At 42.8% G+C, this 15,151-nt stretch overlaps 1 protein-coding gene across 6 annotated transcripts in view; it reads right to left on the reverse strand.

The window, feature by feature from the left end:
- The window catches only part of raraa (retinoic acid receptor, alpha a), a 484,346-nt gene that overhangs the window by 285,466 nt on the left and 183,729 nt on the right, over positions 1-15,151 (reverse strand). For all 6 annotated transcript variants that reach the window (XM_067968843.1, XM_067968840.1, XM_067968839.1 and 3 more), the window contains one exon: positions 327-382. The gene's annotated coding sequence lies outside the window, so the exon portion shown is untranslated. The remainder of the gene's footprint in view (positions 1-326; positions 383-15,151) is intronic.

The following is a 15,151-nucleotide window of genomic DNA, read 5'->3' on the forward strand; positions in this document are numbered from 1 at the left end:
TCTTCATTTTCGGCAGGGGTGGAAAACTGGCATTAGCGGGTTGACCGCCTGTTATATACACCGCCTAATTTTCCTTTCCATTGAAGTCAGTGAAAATTGGCTCCGAAAAGTTCCGACCACAATACCCTCCCAGCAGAGGAAGCAGCTCAGTGGCCAATAGCAATTAAGAACAAATAGAAGAAAAATGTACACATAAAACTCTCATTAAAAAAAATGTTCTCATTTTCTCTCAGCAAGAATTTAATTTGGGTTCAATCCACAGCTTTCATTTTAGTTCGATGTTTCTAAATTTAATTTAGTAACAAATAAAGAATAGACAAACTTACCACGTTTCTGAAAGATTTACTGTATCCCCAAGAGTTCCAAAGTTAAACCAGAGTACCTGTGAATATAAAATGTCAAACTGTTGGTGGCATTTTATTTTAAAAAACTCAATGACTTTCAAAAGATAAAAGTATTGGTTACTCCACTGATGAGACACCTTTGATTACTAATGTAAAGATGTGAGTCATTCCTCACTTGTCCATGACACTGCAGCTTTATATGGCGGTTGTTCAGTTATACATTTGTAGCCTGGGCTGTCCTGATGGCTTAGTGAGTTTATCCATGAGTACATGAGCTATACGTGAGCTGTTGGGTGAACAGAAGGATCTGGCTTGGTTGAGATACTTTACACAGTCGAATAGCTTACTGACACCGGAAAGCATCACATACGGCTATTTGGGTGAAGTTGCGGAGGGCAACTGCAGCCCATCCGACTGCACCCCAACAAAGAGTTCACGTTTTCAAGAGATGAGGGGAGAAAATTGGCAAGAAAAAAAAATTGCAATATGTACATTAATAATGATCCTTGGAATGCCAGAAGGAGCTGAGAAGTGAAACGAGGTGGTTCCCCATATAGTTGATCGTTAAAGGGCTTGCTCTGACAAATTTCTTAGCAGACTATCATACAGCAGCATCAGCAAGGGGTCTGAAATTCCTCTTGTTAACAAAAAAACAGAAGCCTGCCTGTTTGTGTCTTTGTAATTGAAGGACCTGCTAATAAAATTGCATCCTCCAAAATTACATTTTTCAAAGCAGGACTTTCCCGCAATTTGTTAGATGTTTAATTAAAGGAAGAATGAGCATACATTTTTATAGCACCGTTCTCGTCCTTAAAATGCTTCACAACCAATGACTCACAGAGAAAAACAAACATTCTCCCACTTTCTATTAGAGAAGAATTTTGGGCTTAAATCAGACTCGACTTTGACATCCCCCATAGTGAATTGCCTGGCAACTTTCACTGCCTAGAATCAAACATGAAGAATAATCAATTGTAAGAGGGCCGTAGTTACAAAAATGAATACAAGATTAACATACAATCTTCAGCAGTCCAGGCCAAATCCCAAGCTGACCCCCACCCCCCCACCACACAACCGGTAGGGCCCACTTCCACTCTCTTCCCACTCAGTATACCTATCTCCAACCTTATGCCAAGTCCCTGTGAGGCCAGAGCCTTGGTGTTCAAGGACTTGTGGGGGCAGGTGGAGGTTATGCCCCTACAAGGCCATCCAGGAAACTGGGCACCACAGTTGCAACCTGGCATATCTGGGTGCCAGAGAAGGATACAGCCATTCAGACACATTCCCACCAAAGATACAGCTGAAATATACTGCAATGGCCAAGGAATTTTGGCTCCATTGTGAATCATGTTATTAAAATACACAAAGCAGAGGGGCTAACCCATTACCTCATGGTACTTTTTTTTAAAACCTTAACACCCTTTACCAGCTGCTCCCAGATAAACAATCAATAAACTTACACTAGTAAACATCACCACACTTGTAAAGTACATTCAATAACGCCACCCAGCTCAAAGAGGGAATGTGTTGGAAAATTCACTTTCTGGGAAATTGTGGCACAAATCCACATCCTGTTACTCCAAGGTGTGCAACTCACACCATAGCTGTATCATTCCTTTATTTTCATCATCTTGTGGTCTTTTGCACTATTAGCTGGCAGAGAGGTCGGGCTTGCAACCTACTTTCAAGACTCTGCCAAAAATGCTCTCAAGTCAGTGGTTAAGAAATGCAGAAGTGACTGGGTGACTCATCCTCTAACTGACCGTTGCTCCCTGTGGTGAAGCACCTGACCTCCATTTGGCACTTAACCTGCCGTGGAGAATTACCAGAGTGAGTCCACATCACTACAGTTCAGTGCCACTCTTCCGTTTTCAAATATTTTTCAAGTGAAGCTTTCCCAATGTCAGAGAAGGTTATAGCCATTCAGATACATTCCCACCAAAGATGCAGCTCAGTGATAGCACTCTTGCTTCTGAGTCAGAAGGTGGTGAGGTTCAAGTCCAACTCCAGGGCATTAACCACAAAATCTAGGCTGACATTTCAGTGCAAAACTAAGGGAGTGCTGCATTGTCTTTGAGATATTATACTGAGAACCCGTCTGCCTATTCAAGAGGACGGAAAAGATTTCATGGCACTTGTTTGAAGAAGATCAGGGAGGTCTCCTTGTGTCCTAGACAACATTCTCCCCTCAACCAACACCACCAAAAACAGATGAACTGGTCATTCACCTCACTGCTGTTTGTGGGACCTTGTTGTGAGTAAACTAGCTGCTGCATTTGCCCACAAATCAAAGTGACTGCACTTCAAAAGGTAATCCACTGGCTGTGAAGCACACTGGGACATCCTGAGGATGTGAAAGGACCGATGTTCTTTCTTACAGCCTTCCCCAGATAATGTGATGGATAAATGCACTGTGCCATACAGACTAGAAGGTCCCAGCTTCAATTCCCCGTGCTGAGTTAAATGATCTCAGGCAGGATAGCATTTGGGGTTTTCCTGGGCTAGGGAAGGTAAAATCAGCCAGGACTTTTGTTCCTGATGTTATCCAGTGACTTGCTAGAAAATAAGCGTGTGAAGATTGAGTTGGATCAGGACTGCAATGGGCTCAGCTATGCTAGACTAGCCTACCTGCAACTCACAGTCCAGACGTACACTCACAGTCTAGGCTCACACATGAAGAACAGCCTCTTGAGTGAGGCACTGGAGGGGAATTGGATCCTGTGGAACTATATCTCCGTAAGAGTCAGTACCTTGAGGAGAGGAAAAAAGGGGAAACTGGCAATTCGATTTTTAAAATAAAATTAAACAGTGAACTGTTGGTCTGCATGGCTGTTTATGTCAACGTTAGGCCAAGAGAGTTCCACCAAGATGTCTTTAATCGACCTTTACTGCACCTTTGTCAAAACTGTATGGCGAGCCCTTCAGTTTTCAGTTATTTTCTCAGGTGTGACTGAATTGACATTGAAACAAATCCAGTTTGTTTTCCTTCATGTTTGAACTGCAGCGAAATACCATAAAATCATTTCCTCATTTCAAACACTATTACCGCTGCATATCCGATGTTTTTATAATAAACTAGATTCTATTTTTATTAATTTGGCTTATTTGTGCCTTCAGTAGCTGATACTGTGTAAGCCAGCTTGCTTCTTTCTTCTCCCCGACCGATGTTAAAAAAAATTCTTCCTCATTGTTTCCTAACCAAAAAGCCATGCATCTGACCAGCTCTCTGATCTCTGCCAATTCCAGTCTTGAGGAATGGATGCAAATGGCTTAGGTTGATTTGCCTACTGATTCCCTTTCCTTCATGCAAGAAAACAATTGGTTTCCGGTCAATGTCGGTCATTGTCAGCCTAGCCAAGATCGAGAACTAACAGTATGGAGAATCGCAGGCCCCGTGCTGACAAATCCCATTTTTTTCCTCTCTCATTTTTCTCCCCTTCAATTTTTCTCCCTTGTAATCTGCTCTCTTGAAGGCACTAACTCGTTGGATACAGTCCCATGGCACCACCTGCCTTCCAAGTGGTTAATCTTCATATATGAGCCTAGGCAGAGAGTATTGGTTCATTATTCAACAGTGAAAGGCATCATGACTTAGCACGATCCTGTCAAACAAGTGCAATCAGAAGAAGGAGACATGCCTATTCCCCCCCACCACCCCGACCTGTTATCTAGCCACGGACACTACAACCAACTGGAACATCCTAACTGCCTCAGATCAGGGACCAATCCTGGCACCTTCTGGTAATGCATCAGCCAATGCCTTTACCCACTTGGCCATCGAGAAAGCATTCCTGTTTTTTTTAAAGAATATAGCTTCACAGTTTCTGAGCACAAATATTAATCTGATGGAAAGGACTGTCAGCAAAAAAGTAGGTATTAGATCTAAACAAATTTGGTGACAGCAGTGTAAACTGACCACAGATTTCCCTCTGGAGTTAACATCATTATGACTGTACATGAGTAGTGGCAGCAGAGGCCATCTCCCACTCCCATCTGCCCACCCCCCAGTAGAGATTGCACACTGTGTTAAATAAGGAGTCTTGAGCGTGGATTCAACTGGGAAATTTGGTCAAGAGAAGCCAATGTAAAAAAAAGTCTACCATGCTGTTAGTTTTCTGTTTAACCATTGCAACTTAGTCAGAGAATGAAAACAGTGGCACGGTGGCTGTAAGTATATATCTTTGTCAGTTCTGAAATGGAATAGGGGACAGGGAGAAGGATAAAATCACTTAGCTCTTCATAACCATTAATAGATCATTCCAAATGTTCCACATTACCACTTTGAAACAAGTTGTGTCCAACGAATGATGGGCTCCACCAGGGATTAATGCCTACTTGCAAACTAATCAGGTGGCCAGATTTTCATTATCTCACTTACTAATGGAAGTCATTTGCACCAGAGCTGTTTGATGGGAATCAGATGTTTTGTACTGAGTAAGTCGCTGCATTTCACAAATCTGCTCCACTCTAGCATAGCGACATCAGTCAAAACATCAAATTGTACATCAGTAGCAAACAGGCATTTTCCACATAACAAGAAACCTCCGCAAAATCTTTTTCATTAGCCTCAGCGTGCTATGAAACTGCTGATATGGCACATCCAAAAACTAGCACAAACACGTGGGACCCACCAGCAACTTCCTTCCTATCAGCATTCTCATTTCACCATTTCATACTAATACAATGTTCAAACTCTGATACATCTCATGGCTTTGAAGTTAATTTCAGTTCAATAGTAATACAGGCAGGTCAGTGGATGTTGCAGCTGATAAACATTCCAGTCCTGGAAATATCTGCTTTTTCTTTGATAAAATACAGCTGATTTTAATAGAGATCGGCTATAGTGAAAACATGCCAAAATGTTCTTGTTTATTGTTAATTACTGCCAAATGTGAAGCGCCTTTTGTACTCTAAACTAACATCCACTAAACCTGTCTCAGATCACTCTGATACTCCATTTATATTACAGCACTGCCTTTGAAGGCAACTCTATATTATAAACAATGTGGCCTATGTGCCTCCGGAGGCATGGGGCATTATTACACGAAGAGGTTTTTATTCTCTAGCTCCGGAGGCGATGTGGTGGCAGCAAATTGCAGGCAAGTTTTGTTCTGGCTGGGGGTGGGTTGAGTGGCCGTGTGGATGTGGACAAGGTCAGTATCGGGCTCAGCTGTCATGCCCCGCCCCTACTTTCAAACTGCTTGCTGACATTCACACATGAAGAACGGCCAATTAAGGGAGGTAATTGAATGGCCGGCTCGTGCAGTGAACGCTGATTTGCTGAATTCCTTCAAGCCAGAGCTGGACCTGTCTCTGGCTGGGGTGGGGATCACCTCGTACAAAAAGTAGGTATCGTCTGACATTAATCAGGGCTAGAGTGGTCTCCTTGGACTAGTTTCGATCGCATAAGGGAGTGGGAGAGGAATTTTCGACATTTATTTTCCCTAATTGGCCTGGGTTTTTAAATCTGTTTTTTCACCTCAACCAGGAGATTACATGTTTTGTAGGTGGGGTGGGGACTGTATATATTGTGATGCACAAGGCGTCGCAGTTGAGTGGGTCAGGCTGGATGGACCAATGGGTCTTTTCCTCTCTATCATTGTTGGTATGTTCGTTTCAGAAGGGTTTGCAGTGCCCATAGAACCATGCCCTAAACAAGTGTCAGCGCCTCTAGAAGAGACAGGGGAAAAATTGCAGGGGAAATAGGACATGAAATTTATTTAGCAGTCAAATGGCTTAAAGGTCTCGGATTTGACATTCCTGACTGATCATTTCACCGAAAATATTCAATAGCAGGAATTTCATCACCCTGAATATCCTTTGCACTTTTGGAAATTATGTGCAGTTACATAATAGAATCTTCAAGATAATAATTATACATTGCACCAGTGAAATAACATGGTAGCCTGGCAACAGTGTATCCTCTATCAGCTCTTTCACATTCTCACATGCCCAGTCAGAAAGGCTACCCTTCATGTATACACTACCATTTAATGGATAATATCAGCAGGGGAATTTCTTTTTTAGCCCTGACCCAAGCAGCTTTGTTTCTTAATGGATTGAAAACTGCATTTTTGTAAGGCAAGAAGGAAGCGTCAGTTATTGCTTCATTGGGACACTTCACCTGGCAGCTTGGCTGAGACCGGTGAACAATTTAAGAGGGTGAGAACCCCTCAAGGTGATAGGAACTTAGGAACAGGAGTGGGCCATTCAGCCCCTCAAGCCTGATCCGCCGTTCAATTAGATCACGGCTGATCTGTACCTTAACTCCAACTACCCACCTTGGTTCCGTACCTTTGATTGCCTAGTGTTTTACTCAGAAGGTTAAAAGGTTGAAAGAGATGGCACAGCACATAATAAATTGGAGCACTAATGCACAGTGCAGTGGCAGCCAGGGAACGCTGATTCGGCTGTCCAGCTCTTCACCAAGACGCAGTGGAAAAATACAATGATTCCGCAGGGGTGAGGCAGAATTTATGGGAGAGTTATCCCTAGGTACTTGTCACACACCTGACAGCAAGTTGCCCAATCACCCCCTCACTTATTAGTGCTGTACAGCCTTAGAAAACCATTCGACTGGAAAAAGACAATAAGCACTTTTATGTAGATTCAGAGCATTGGGACAGCAGTGCACGAGTGGAGACTCATGACATGTCCCCAGTCCCCATTAGAGGGTCAATACGAAGGAGCCCCATATTATGAGCTTCCTCCAACAATCACACTCGAGATCAGGGAAAAGTTGGGCCCTGGGTGCCAAAAGGGGGAAAGAATTCACTTCCTTTACATTACAACAGTGACTACACTTCAAAAGTACTTCATTGACTGTAAAGCACTTTGGGATGTCCTGAGGTTGTGAAAGGTGCTATATAAATGCAAGTCATTTGTTTCTTTCTTTGATAGTGTGCTGTCTGTGGTGGACTATTGCGTGCTCGCCACCAATAGCAAGCTATCAGTAGAAAAACACCCAGAAGCATTCACACCAAGACCTTAAATCTACCAACATGAAATCCGATGAACCACCTGCTGAGCCTAGATAGTGCAATAACTTAACACCCCTGCTGTTTTGGAGCAGATGAAAAAATGTTAATGTGAATAGCAATAGCAGAAGATAAACATTCTGCATGGCTGCTGATCCAATAACACAGCTACAAAGTTTAATGAATACACAAATTACACAATTGCCCTTATACCTGTAATTTTAATTGGTACAACTAAGAAAAAGAATCAAATATTAATGGGAATTTTGAAGAAATCAATGAGCCTGAACATTCACAGTAGCTGCACCAACTGCTATGAGAAAAATTAATTCACTACATTTAATTAACATTAAATTAGTCTCAGGGGCTTGATAATTAATGGGGGTATGTAAACACCGCATTTAATAGCAAGGGCATATTTTCATACACAAGATTCTGTCCCTGCTTTTCGTATCCTCAATCCAATAAGCATTCTAACCTCAATGCAAGACATGCAAAGCCAAGGATAAAACTAACTATTAACACGTGAGCAAGGACTTTTGCCTGATGGCAGAGTACAAATAAGGGGGTGGCAGAAGGTGACATTTAGCCAATGGCTGTGGCTTCTGGAGCAGCATGACAGAACTGCTGTTATGCCACTTCTTCACGCAACGCCAATCCACCACTGCACAGTGTATAGATGGCTAGGTTTCACACTGCATCTATCACTCTCCTCTACAGTCAAAGTTTGGTAAACGGAGGTCAATAGATTTGGCTCAGCTACAAAACTCAGACACATCAACACTGACACATTTTAATAAAGGAAGTAGATGTATTGCATAAATATACTTCAGAAATTTATACAGATACGGTAGCCTAGTGATCGTGGCTCTGGACTTCCAACCCAGAGAGCATGAGTTTAAATCATGGCAAGCTATGAAATTGAATTCAATAAGTCTGGTAATCTGTGCTATGGTACCAGATAAAATTACCGTGAAAGCTGCTGTATTATTGAAAAAAAACCAACTGGTTCGCTAATGTTCTTCAGGAAAGGGACTTTTCCACTCCTACTCAGTCTGGCCTACACATGACTCCAGTCCCGCACTATATGGTTGACTCTTAGGAACTGACTTTGTTCTGGAGCATGGGCGGTGGGGCGGGGCAATGGCACTGCTCGCCCGATCGCACCAGCAGGAGACCAAAGCCATTTTCATAACCGGGCTGCATCTGCACAATGTGTGCGAGCTATGAGCGCTGAAGCAGCATTCACAGGCAACTTGCCAGTGCTGGGTGGGGGATCCAGAATCCAGCAGCTGCTGCATGGAGCCTAGCCAGAAGTAATTAAAGGGTGGTAGGGGGCATCTGCGGGGCGGGTGGTGGGTGGGGGGAGGAGCAAGCAGCAGGCAGTAAGATTTTTGTGAACTATTCTGCCTAAGGATCTGATTATTTTTTACACTCCTCTAAGACTATTTTCTTCCCTCCTCTAACATTTCTTCAATCTGGCTTGAAGTACAGTCCCCTATGGGCACCAGACACCATCCAGCACCTCAGCCAAGTGAGAAGGTTCTTCTGTGAGGCTCAACATTGAATATCGGCAGGGATTTGACTGCAAGAGCTTCGCAGTTGCACCCGATTCTGTCCTCATCCAGCATCAACACACGTGAACTTCCAACACAGGTCTCTGGATAACAATCAGGACTGCAAACCCCAGCTGGTTTTCTCCTCTCAAATCAATAGCATCAAAACCAACTGTAGCACCTTTGCTGCCACGTTGTTTGAGATCACTGAACTCAACACAGAAGATGGCCTCCTTCCTGGTCCGAAAGCATTAGCTAATCCTTTGGATAAACTCACTAATCTGGAAGTAGTTTGTTTGTGTGCATGCTTCTTTAGACAAGAAATGATCAACATTTATTTATAAGTTAAGATTATTAGATCAGTATGCTAAGTTTGTATTAAAGTATGGAAGTTTTGGCTGGCTTTAATGCAATTCTTTTATTACAGCCTCTGTTCCTTTCCTTCCAGCCTTACTCTTAATCATTTAGCCCCAAACTGTTTTTTTCTCATCTATATAGTATTTCATTTGTTCCACAACTGCACATGTGCCCAAGGCCTCTGAAAAGATATCCAAAACTCTTGAATAATTAAAAAAATAAACTATTCTACTTGGGAAAAAAAGTAAACATAGGAAGAAGAGCAGGCCATTCAGCCCCTTGAGCCTGGCCCGCCATTCAATTAGATGATGGCTGATCTGTACCTCAACTTTGTTTGCCCGTCTTTGCTCCATATCCTGTGATATCCTTACCTAACAAAAATCTATTGAGTTCAGTCTTGAAAATTTCAATTGACCCCCACTATCCACAACCTTTGGGGGTAGAGAGTTCCAGATTTCCACTACCCTTTGTGAGAAAAAGTGCTTCCTGAACTGGAAAGTCTTAATGTTTTTGGAATGTTTTTTAACCCTGCCCCCACCCAGGGAAAAACATTTCTTAAACATAGTAAATAATGTTCCTGACTACTCAATATCCTGGTTACGCTCAGAACCGCATATAAGCAGCAAAATCAGAATTAAACACAGAACTGTCGTGACAAGATGAGGCTGTTACCTTAGGGTAAATTTAATGAATTCGCGCTCCTGGTACAGACCTTTGTGCGATGGGAGCGTATTTCAGGAATTTGAGTGTGGAAGTCAACTCATCCTGCCAAATTTTCCACTGAATGAAATGAATGAACGGAAGGATTTATCCGTGCACTTGAATTTCCAATAAGCGCTTCTGTTTCTCGAAATTCTGTGCACTAACTTGTAAAATCTCTCCGCTTATCCACTTCTTGCACCAAAAGGTGAAATATATGCATTCGTAACAGGGTGCAGTGGAAACTCCTTTTGTTCCTTCTCATCTAGCACAATCAACTTGCACTACATTTCCCCATCTGTGAATCTGCACAGTTAGAGGTCAAATTTCCGTGGCTCTTCCAGCGGACTCACATCGTAACTCTGTCCGGAGTCCGGCGAAACAGCTTGAAAATACGCCGGTACTGGGATAGGCTGGGTACCAACCAACGCTGAGATTTCCTGCACAGTCTTCTAAGGGGTGGAGCCTCTGCACTCCCTTTGTAGAAGAGACATGGAGATGGCGGGGGCTCCCTATGTTGGGAGTTCCTGCTTCCCTGGTCCATATGAGACCCGGCGCACGTCTGGGACCCGGTTCACCAAGAAGGACGCAAATGGGTCCCACCCGGGAAGGGAGGCAAGCCAGAGAAGCAGTCCCCCAAAAATATTCTTGCCCTATTCAGATAAGGAGGCAGATAAAAGTGTGGGGCCCTGAGAACCCCTCTGAATGGCAGCCAGGCACCGGAGCTTCTGGCAGCGAGGGACTGGCGGGGGCCTGAGATGGGCTTTATCTCCAGAGACAGGGAACAAAACCACCATGCAAGGCGATGCTATGTGGATGAACACATGGTACCTTGTTTAGTCTATGAAAATGTGTATCATTGTAGTAATAATGTACTACTATCAAGAGAGTGAACTTGTTTAAAGTGCAAACCTGCGGTAACAATTTAAACTTGCTACTTAGGGCAGGTATGGTTGTTAAATTCAACTGACAGATAGGGGCGTTTTATGCCCCAAATCTGATTGCAGTGGCAGCTTGAAAGAGTAATTATGACTCTGTTCAAGAGTGACAGATTAAACCAGGTGCAGGCTCCATTTAGTTACACCGCAAACCTGTCATTTTAATTCTGGTAGATGCGGGTCCTAATAAATTAAATTATAAACCTGTTAGTTTTGAGAGAGAACAAAAACAGCTGCTGAGGACAGACGGCTGGCAGTTTAATTAAGGCTGAGTGAAACATTCAAAGTGGGCGTTCCTCTTCGTGAAACATCACAGCTATGCACACCTTGTCAGAAATTATTCTTATCAAGCTCCAACAATATCTAAGCAGCACCACAGTAATTAAAACCCCAACATGCTACAATATTATGTCACAAAGCAGCACTTTAGTACAAACAAGCACATGATTTTAATCTTGTTATCCGCATGCCTAGCACTTAAAATGGCAAATTCACGGACCTCATCAGGATATGCTTTCTTAATCTGAGAAGCACACTTTTCCCAGACAACATTTTTCATAATTGTTTTCTTTCTCCCTTCCTTCTTTCTTAAAGATGTTGACTTCTTGCTGGGGTCTGGTTATATAGATGGAAAGCAACTTCCTGTACCTTGATTACGTAGCCCTTCTTCATGCGTGAGCTTTGACAGAGTGTTGACGGGATATTCAACTACAGGGTGCACCACAGCCATGCTCAACCCTGTCCTTATCCAACCTCCACATATTTGCACTGATACATTTTTCCTCCCTCGCCCAGGGGCACTGAGGCCAATTGTTGCAGGCCTGCTGCAGCCCTAGCTGAGATCAGATAACTCAGCAAAGTCTTGAGATGGAACCTGGGATTTTCCTGGTTTCATAGGATTCAACTACTCACTGCCTTAACTAGATCAATCATTGGAGGAACTCTCAGGCAGTGCTTTGATTCAATCCTATTATTAAAGCTTCTGCTGAGCCACTCACTGAAGTACAGTCTCTTTCTGTTTTACTTCAACTTTGCTATGCTCAGGCTAGCTTCTCATTGAGATCACTGATGGAATCTGGTATCAGTGGAGCTGGCATGTTTACAAATGCTGGGCAGCTCAATCCACATTCGCATTCAAAGATTCTGTGCGAACGTGCACGCTGGGTTATATATTTAAAATTCTACCCAGGCAATACATGAAGCAACAGCAACAGTATGTAGAGAGGAGCCAGATGGCAGGAGGGTTGGAGATTCAGCTCAAGTAGGTATCTGCGTATATCCATGTTGCCATTGGAGTGATACTATCCCTAAGGTTGATCTTGTAAATACTGCCACTGATTTGAAACCATTAGCTTGGGTTGTTTATAAAGGTAAAACAGAGGTCAAACTTTGGGATGAATTCAACCTCTTTTTGCTAAATTAGCTGATCTTAGTAGAGACAACAGTCGGGGCACAACCGGCCCCAATGCCCTTGGGCGGAGAGGAAAATCAGCTCTGGTTTCGCTCTTGATTGATGTGCAGTGATTTCTGCTGGAAAGTACACGTGTGTGGATGTTGGATGGGGACAGGATTAGGCTAAGCTACGATGCCCTGCAACGTCAAATGTCCTGCTGACATTCACTGTCAAGGCTCACACATGAAGAATATAACCACCTAGTCAAGAAACTGGAGGACTGTCAATGCCCTTGGAACCATACCCCAGCAAGAGTCAGTGCCTTCAGGTAAGGAGGGGATAAAATTGGGGAAAAGATTCTAAGAAAGAAAGATCTTGCATTTGTATAATGCCTTTCACATCCTCAGAACGTCTCAAAGTCCTTCACAGCTAAAGAATAACTTTTGAAGTAATGTTCCTGTTGTTATGTAGGCAAATAGGGCACCAATTTGCATATGGCAAGATTTCACAGTGAGAACAGTTAATCTGTTTTGATGGTGTTAGTTGAGGGAAGAATGTTGGCCAGGACACTAGAATAACTTTCTTCTCATAGGATCTTTAACATCCACCTGAACAAGCCTTGGTTTAACATCTCATCTGAAAGATGGGACCCCTGATAACGCAACACTGCCTCAAGACTACACTGAGTGTCAGGCTAGATTATGTGCTTAAATCCTTAAAAGGGGTTCAAACACACAACCTTCTGACTTAGAGCTGAGAGTGTTACAACTGAACAAAGATTAAAGATAAATGAAAGGGAGAGCATGGAGGAAAGGGGAAAAAGCTTAAAAAGCCAAACTTCAAAATTATTTTTATTTGAAGTTGTTTATTTTTATAGTATTAATGTTACAGTAATAAACATTTCAGCTGCTTTATAGGTTTGTTTCAATGTGTGAGCTGTAAACTTCAAAATAAAAAGGCTGGCCCAGGTGTTTAGATTTCGTGTTATGCATTAGGACCTGAAAGGTTAAGGTTAAGTTAAGGTGTTGGCAGTTAAAACTTTTTTATTCACCTTTGAGCTGATGATTAAAGTCTGGTTCAGACCAACTGATTACTCATTAGGATGTCCTGACTTAACTTCTTGCTCACTTCTCAAATGTTTCCCTCACAAAATCTTCAGCTTTGCCAATCAACAACTAAAGCTGAAAGTTCATTCCTGGCTTGCACTTCCCTGAGATTTCTCATTGTTTGCATTCCGATCTGTAAGGTTTTTTCCTTGCTCAGCTTTCTGGCAACTGACACTTGTTGGAACAAAGATAGCGATTTCCAAACTAGCCAACTCAGACCTAAGGTCCTCCCCAAGAAGTCCATGTAAAGCCAGACTGAATGAAGCTTTATCTCCAAAGAGTTATTCCCTGCTTATACAGCAGCACAGCGTGGACCTTTGCGCTAATGTCACTCGCTGGACTGCAAGGACAAATGGACAGCCACAACTTCTCTACAAGCTCCATCAATGTTGCTCTGTGCGGAAAGGAAATTTAATTATGATCTGAGGTATAATCTCACATTATTTCACATGGCTTTGTGGCTGATAAATCAGGCAAGACTGGCAACACAACAACCTGGAAAAGCCAGACTATCAGTGTCATTTGAGTTTGTGATTTGAACTTTGATCAATGCAGCAGCGTGTTGCACCATCAAGCAACCATAGTCATTTTGTTTTCAGACCTACATATTGTGTGAGTCTATCAAATAGTTAAAAACTACAGTCACACCCATCAAACAGGAAGCAAAACTGACCACAGTAAATGTGCAAGTCAATTCATTCAGGGGTTTACACGTGAAGCTTCCTAGTCTTTCTCTACTTCCTGTACTTCGCACACAGCAGTAAAGAGGAACTTAACATTTGAGTGGTTATTTGAAGCTGTTAAAAAAAAAATCATACTTAATTATTTCAAACAGTATCTAACTGCCTAATCTGACTGAATGTGGCTCGAAAGGAAGATTCAATAAATTGTACGATATACCATCAGAACCAAGAGATTCCTTCCATCAGACCAGAGCCCTGACCAGGCACAAATTTCATCTCCTTTCCTGCAACACTCTTCTGTGGCCTGACCAGCCTGTTTCATACTGTATAAAATGTTGCCACTTGATAACAAAACTGCTCATATTCAGGAGGAACCATTCTATTGTAGAACTGTTTTGACCACGCTAAGCAGCATGTAGTGATTGTCCAAATAAGGGCAGTGAGCTTTCGCCAACGATCACGGGTAAGAACTACTGGCGTTTATACTTTATTTATATTCACAATTTGGTGCTAACAGGACACATGGGGTAGATTTTCGTCTTGCTGCCAGAGTGTAAAGCTTTCAATGGAAATTAAAATTGGGTGGTTTCTATAACAGGCAGCTGATCCGCAACGTAAGTTTGAACACCCGGGCAGCAAGTTGAAAATCTACCCCCATGAAATCAGCACAAAACTATCAGCATAGACACAAAGTGGGCAGCACACATAAACAAAATAAGTGGGTTTCATCCATATCTCAAACAGCAGTACTACTTCCGATGGTGGCGTAAATGCAAAGCAGCTTGCTATTGTAGGGCTCGAGTCACAGACGGCCAGGTTTGTTTGGCTGCCAGGGGTTGAGTAGCTGAAGTCTGCTTCCATACTAGCCAGCAATGTGGTTTCGCTATTGCCAGCTTGTACAGACCTTCCCCAGCCACTGGGATGGTACCAGCCCGGTGAAATTGTTGTTATTTATGAAGTTAAGACAACTGTACAACATAGCTGGATGTAGTTGCTACAGAAATGTATTCCCCACCCCAGTATAAATTCCTACAACAGCAGGTGAACGGTGTGGAAAAACCACCGTTTTCCACACCGTTCACCTGAGGAAGGAGGAAG

Source organism: Heptranchias perlo, chromosome 30 (assembly GCF_035084215.1).
Source record: "Heptranchias perlo isolate sHepPer1 chromosome 30, sHepPer1.hap1, whole genome shotgun sequence".
NCBI classification, from domain to species: domain Eukaryota; kingdom Metazoa; phylum Chordata; class Chondrichthyes; order Hexanchiformes; family Hexanchidae; genus Heptranchias; species Heptranchias perlo.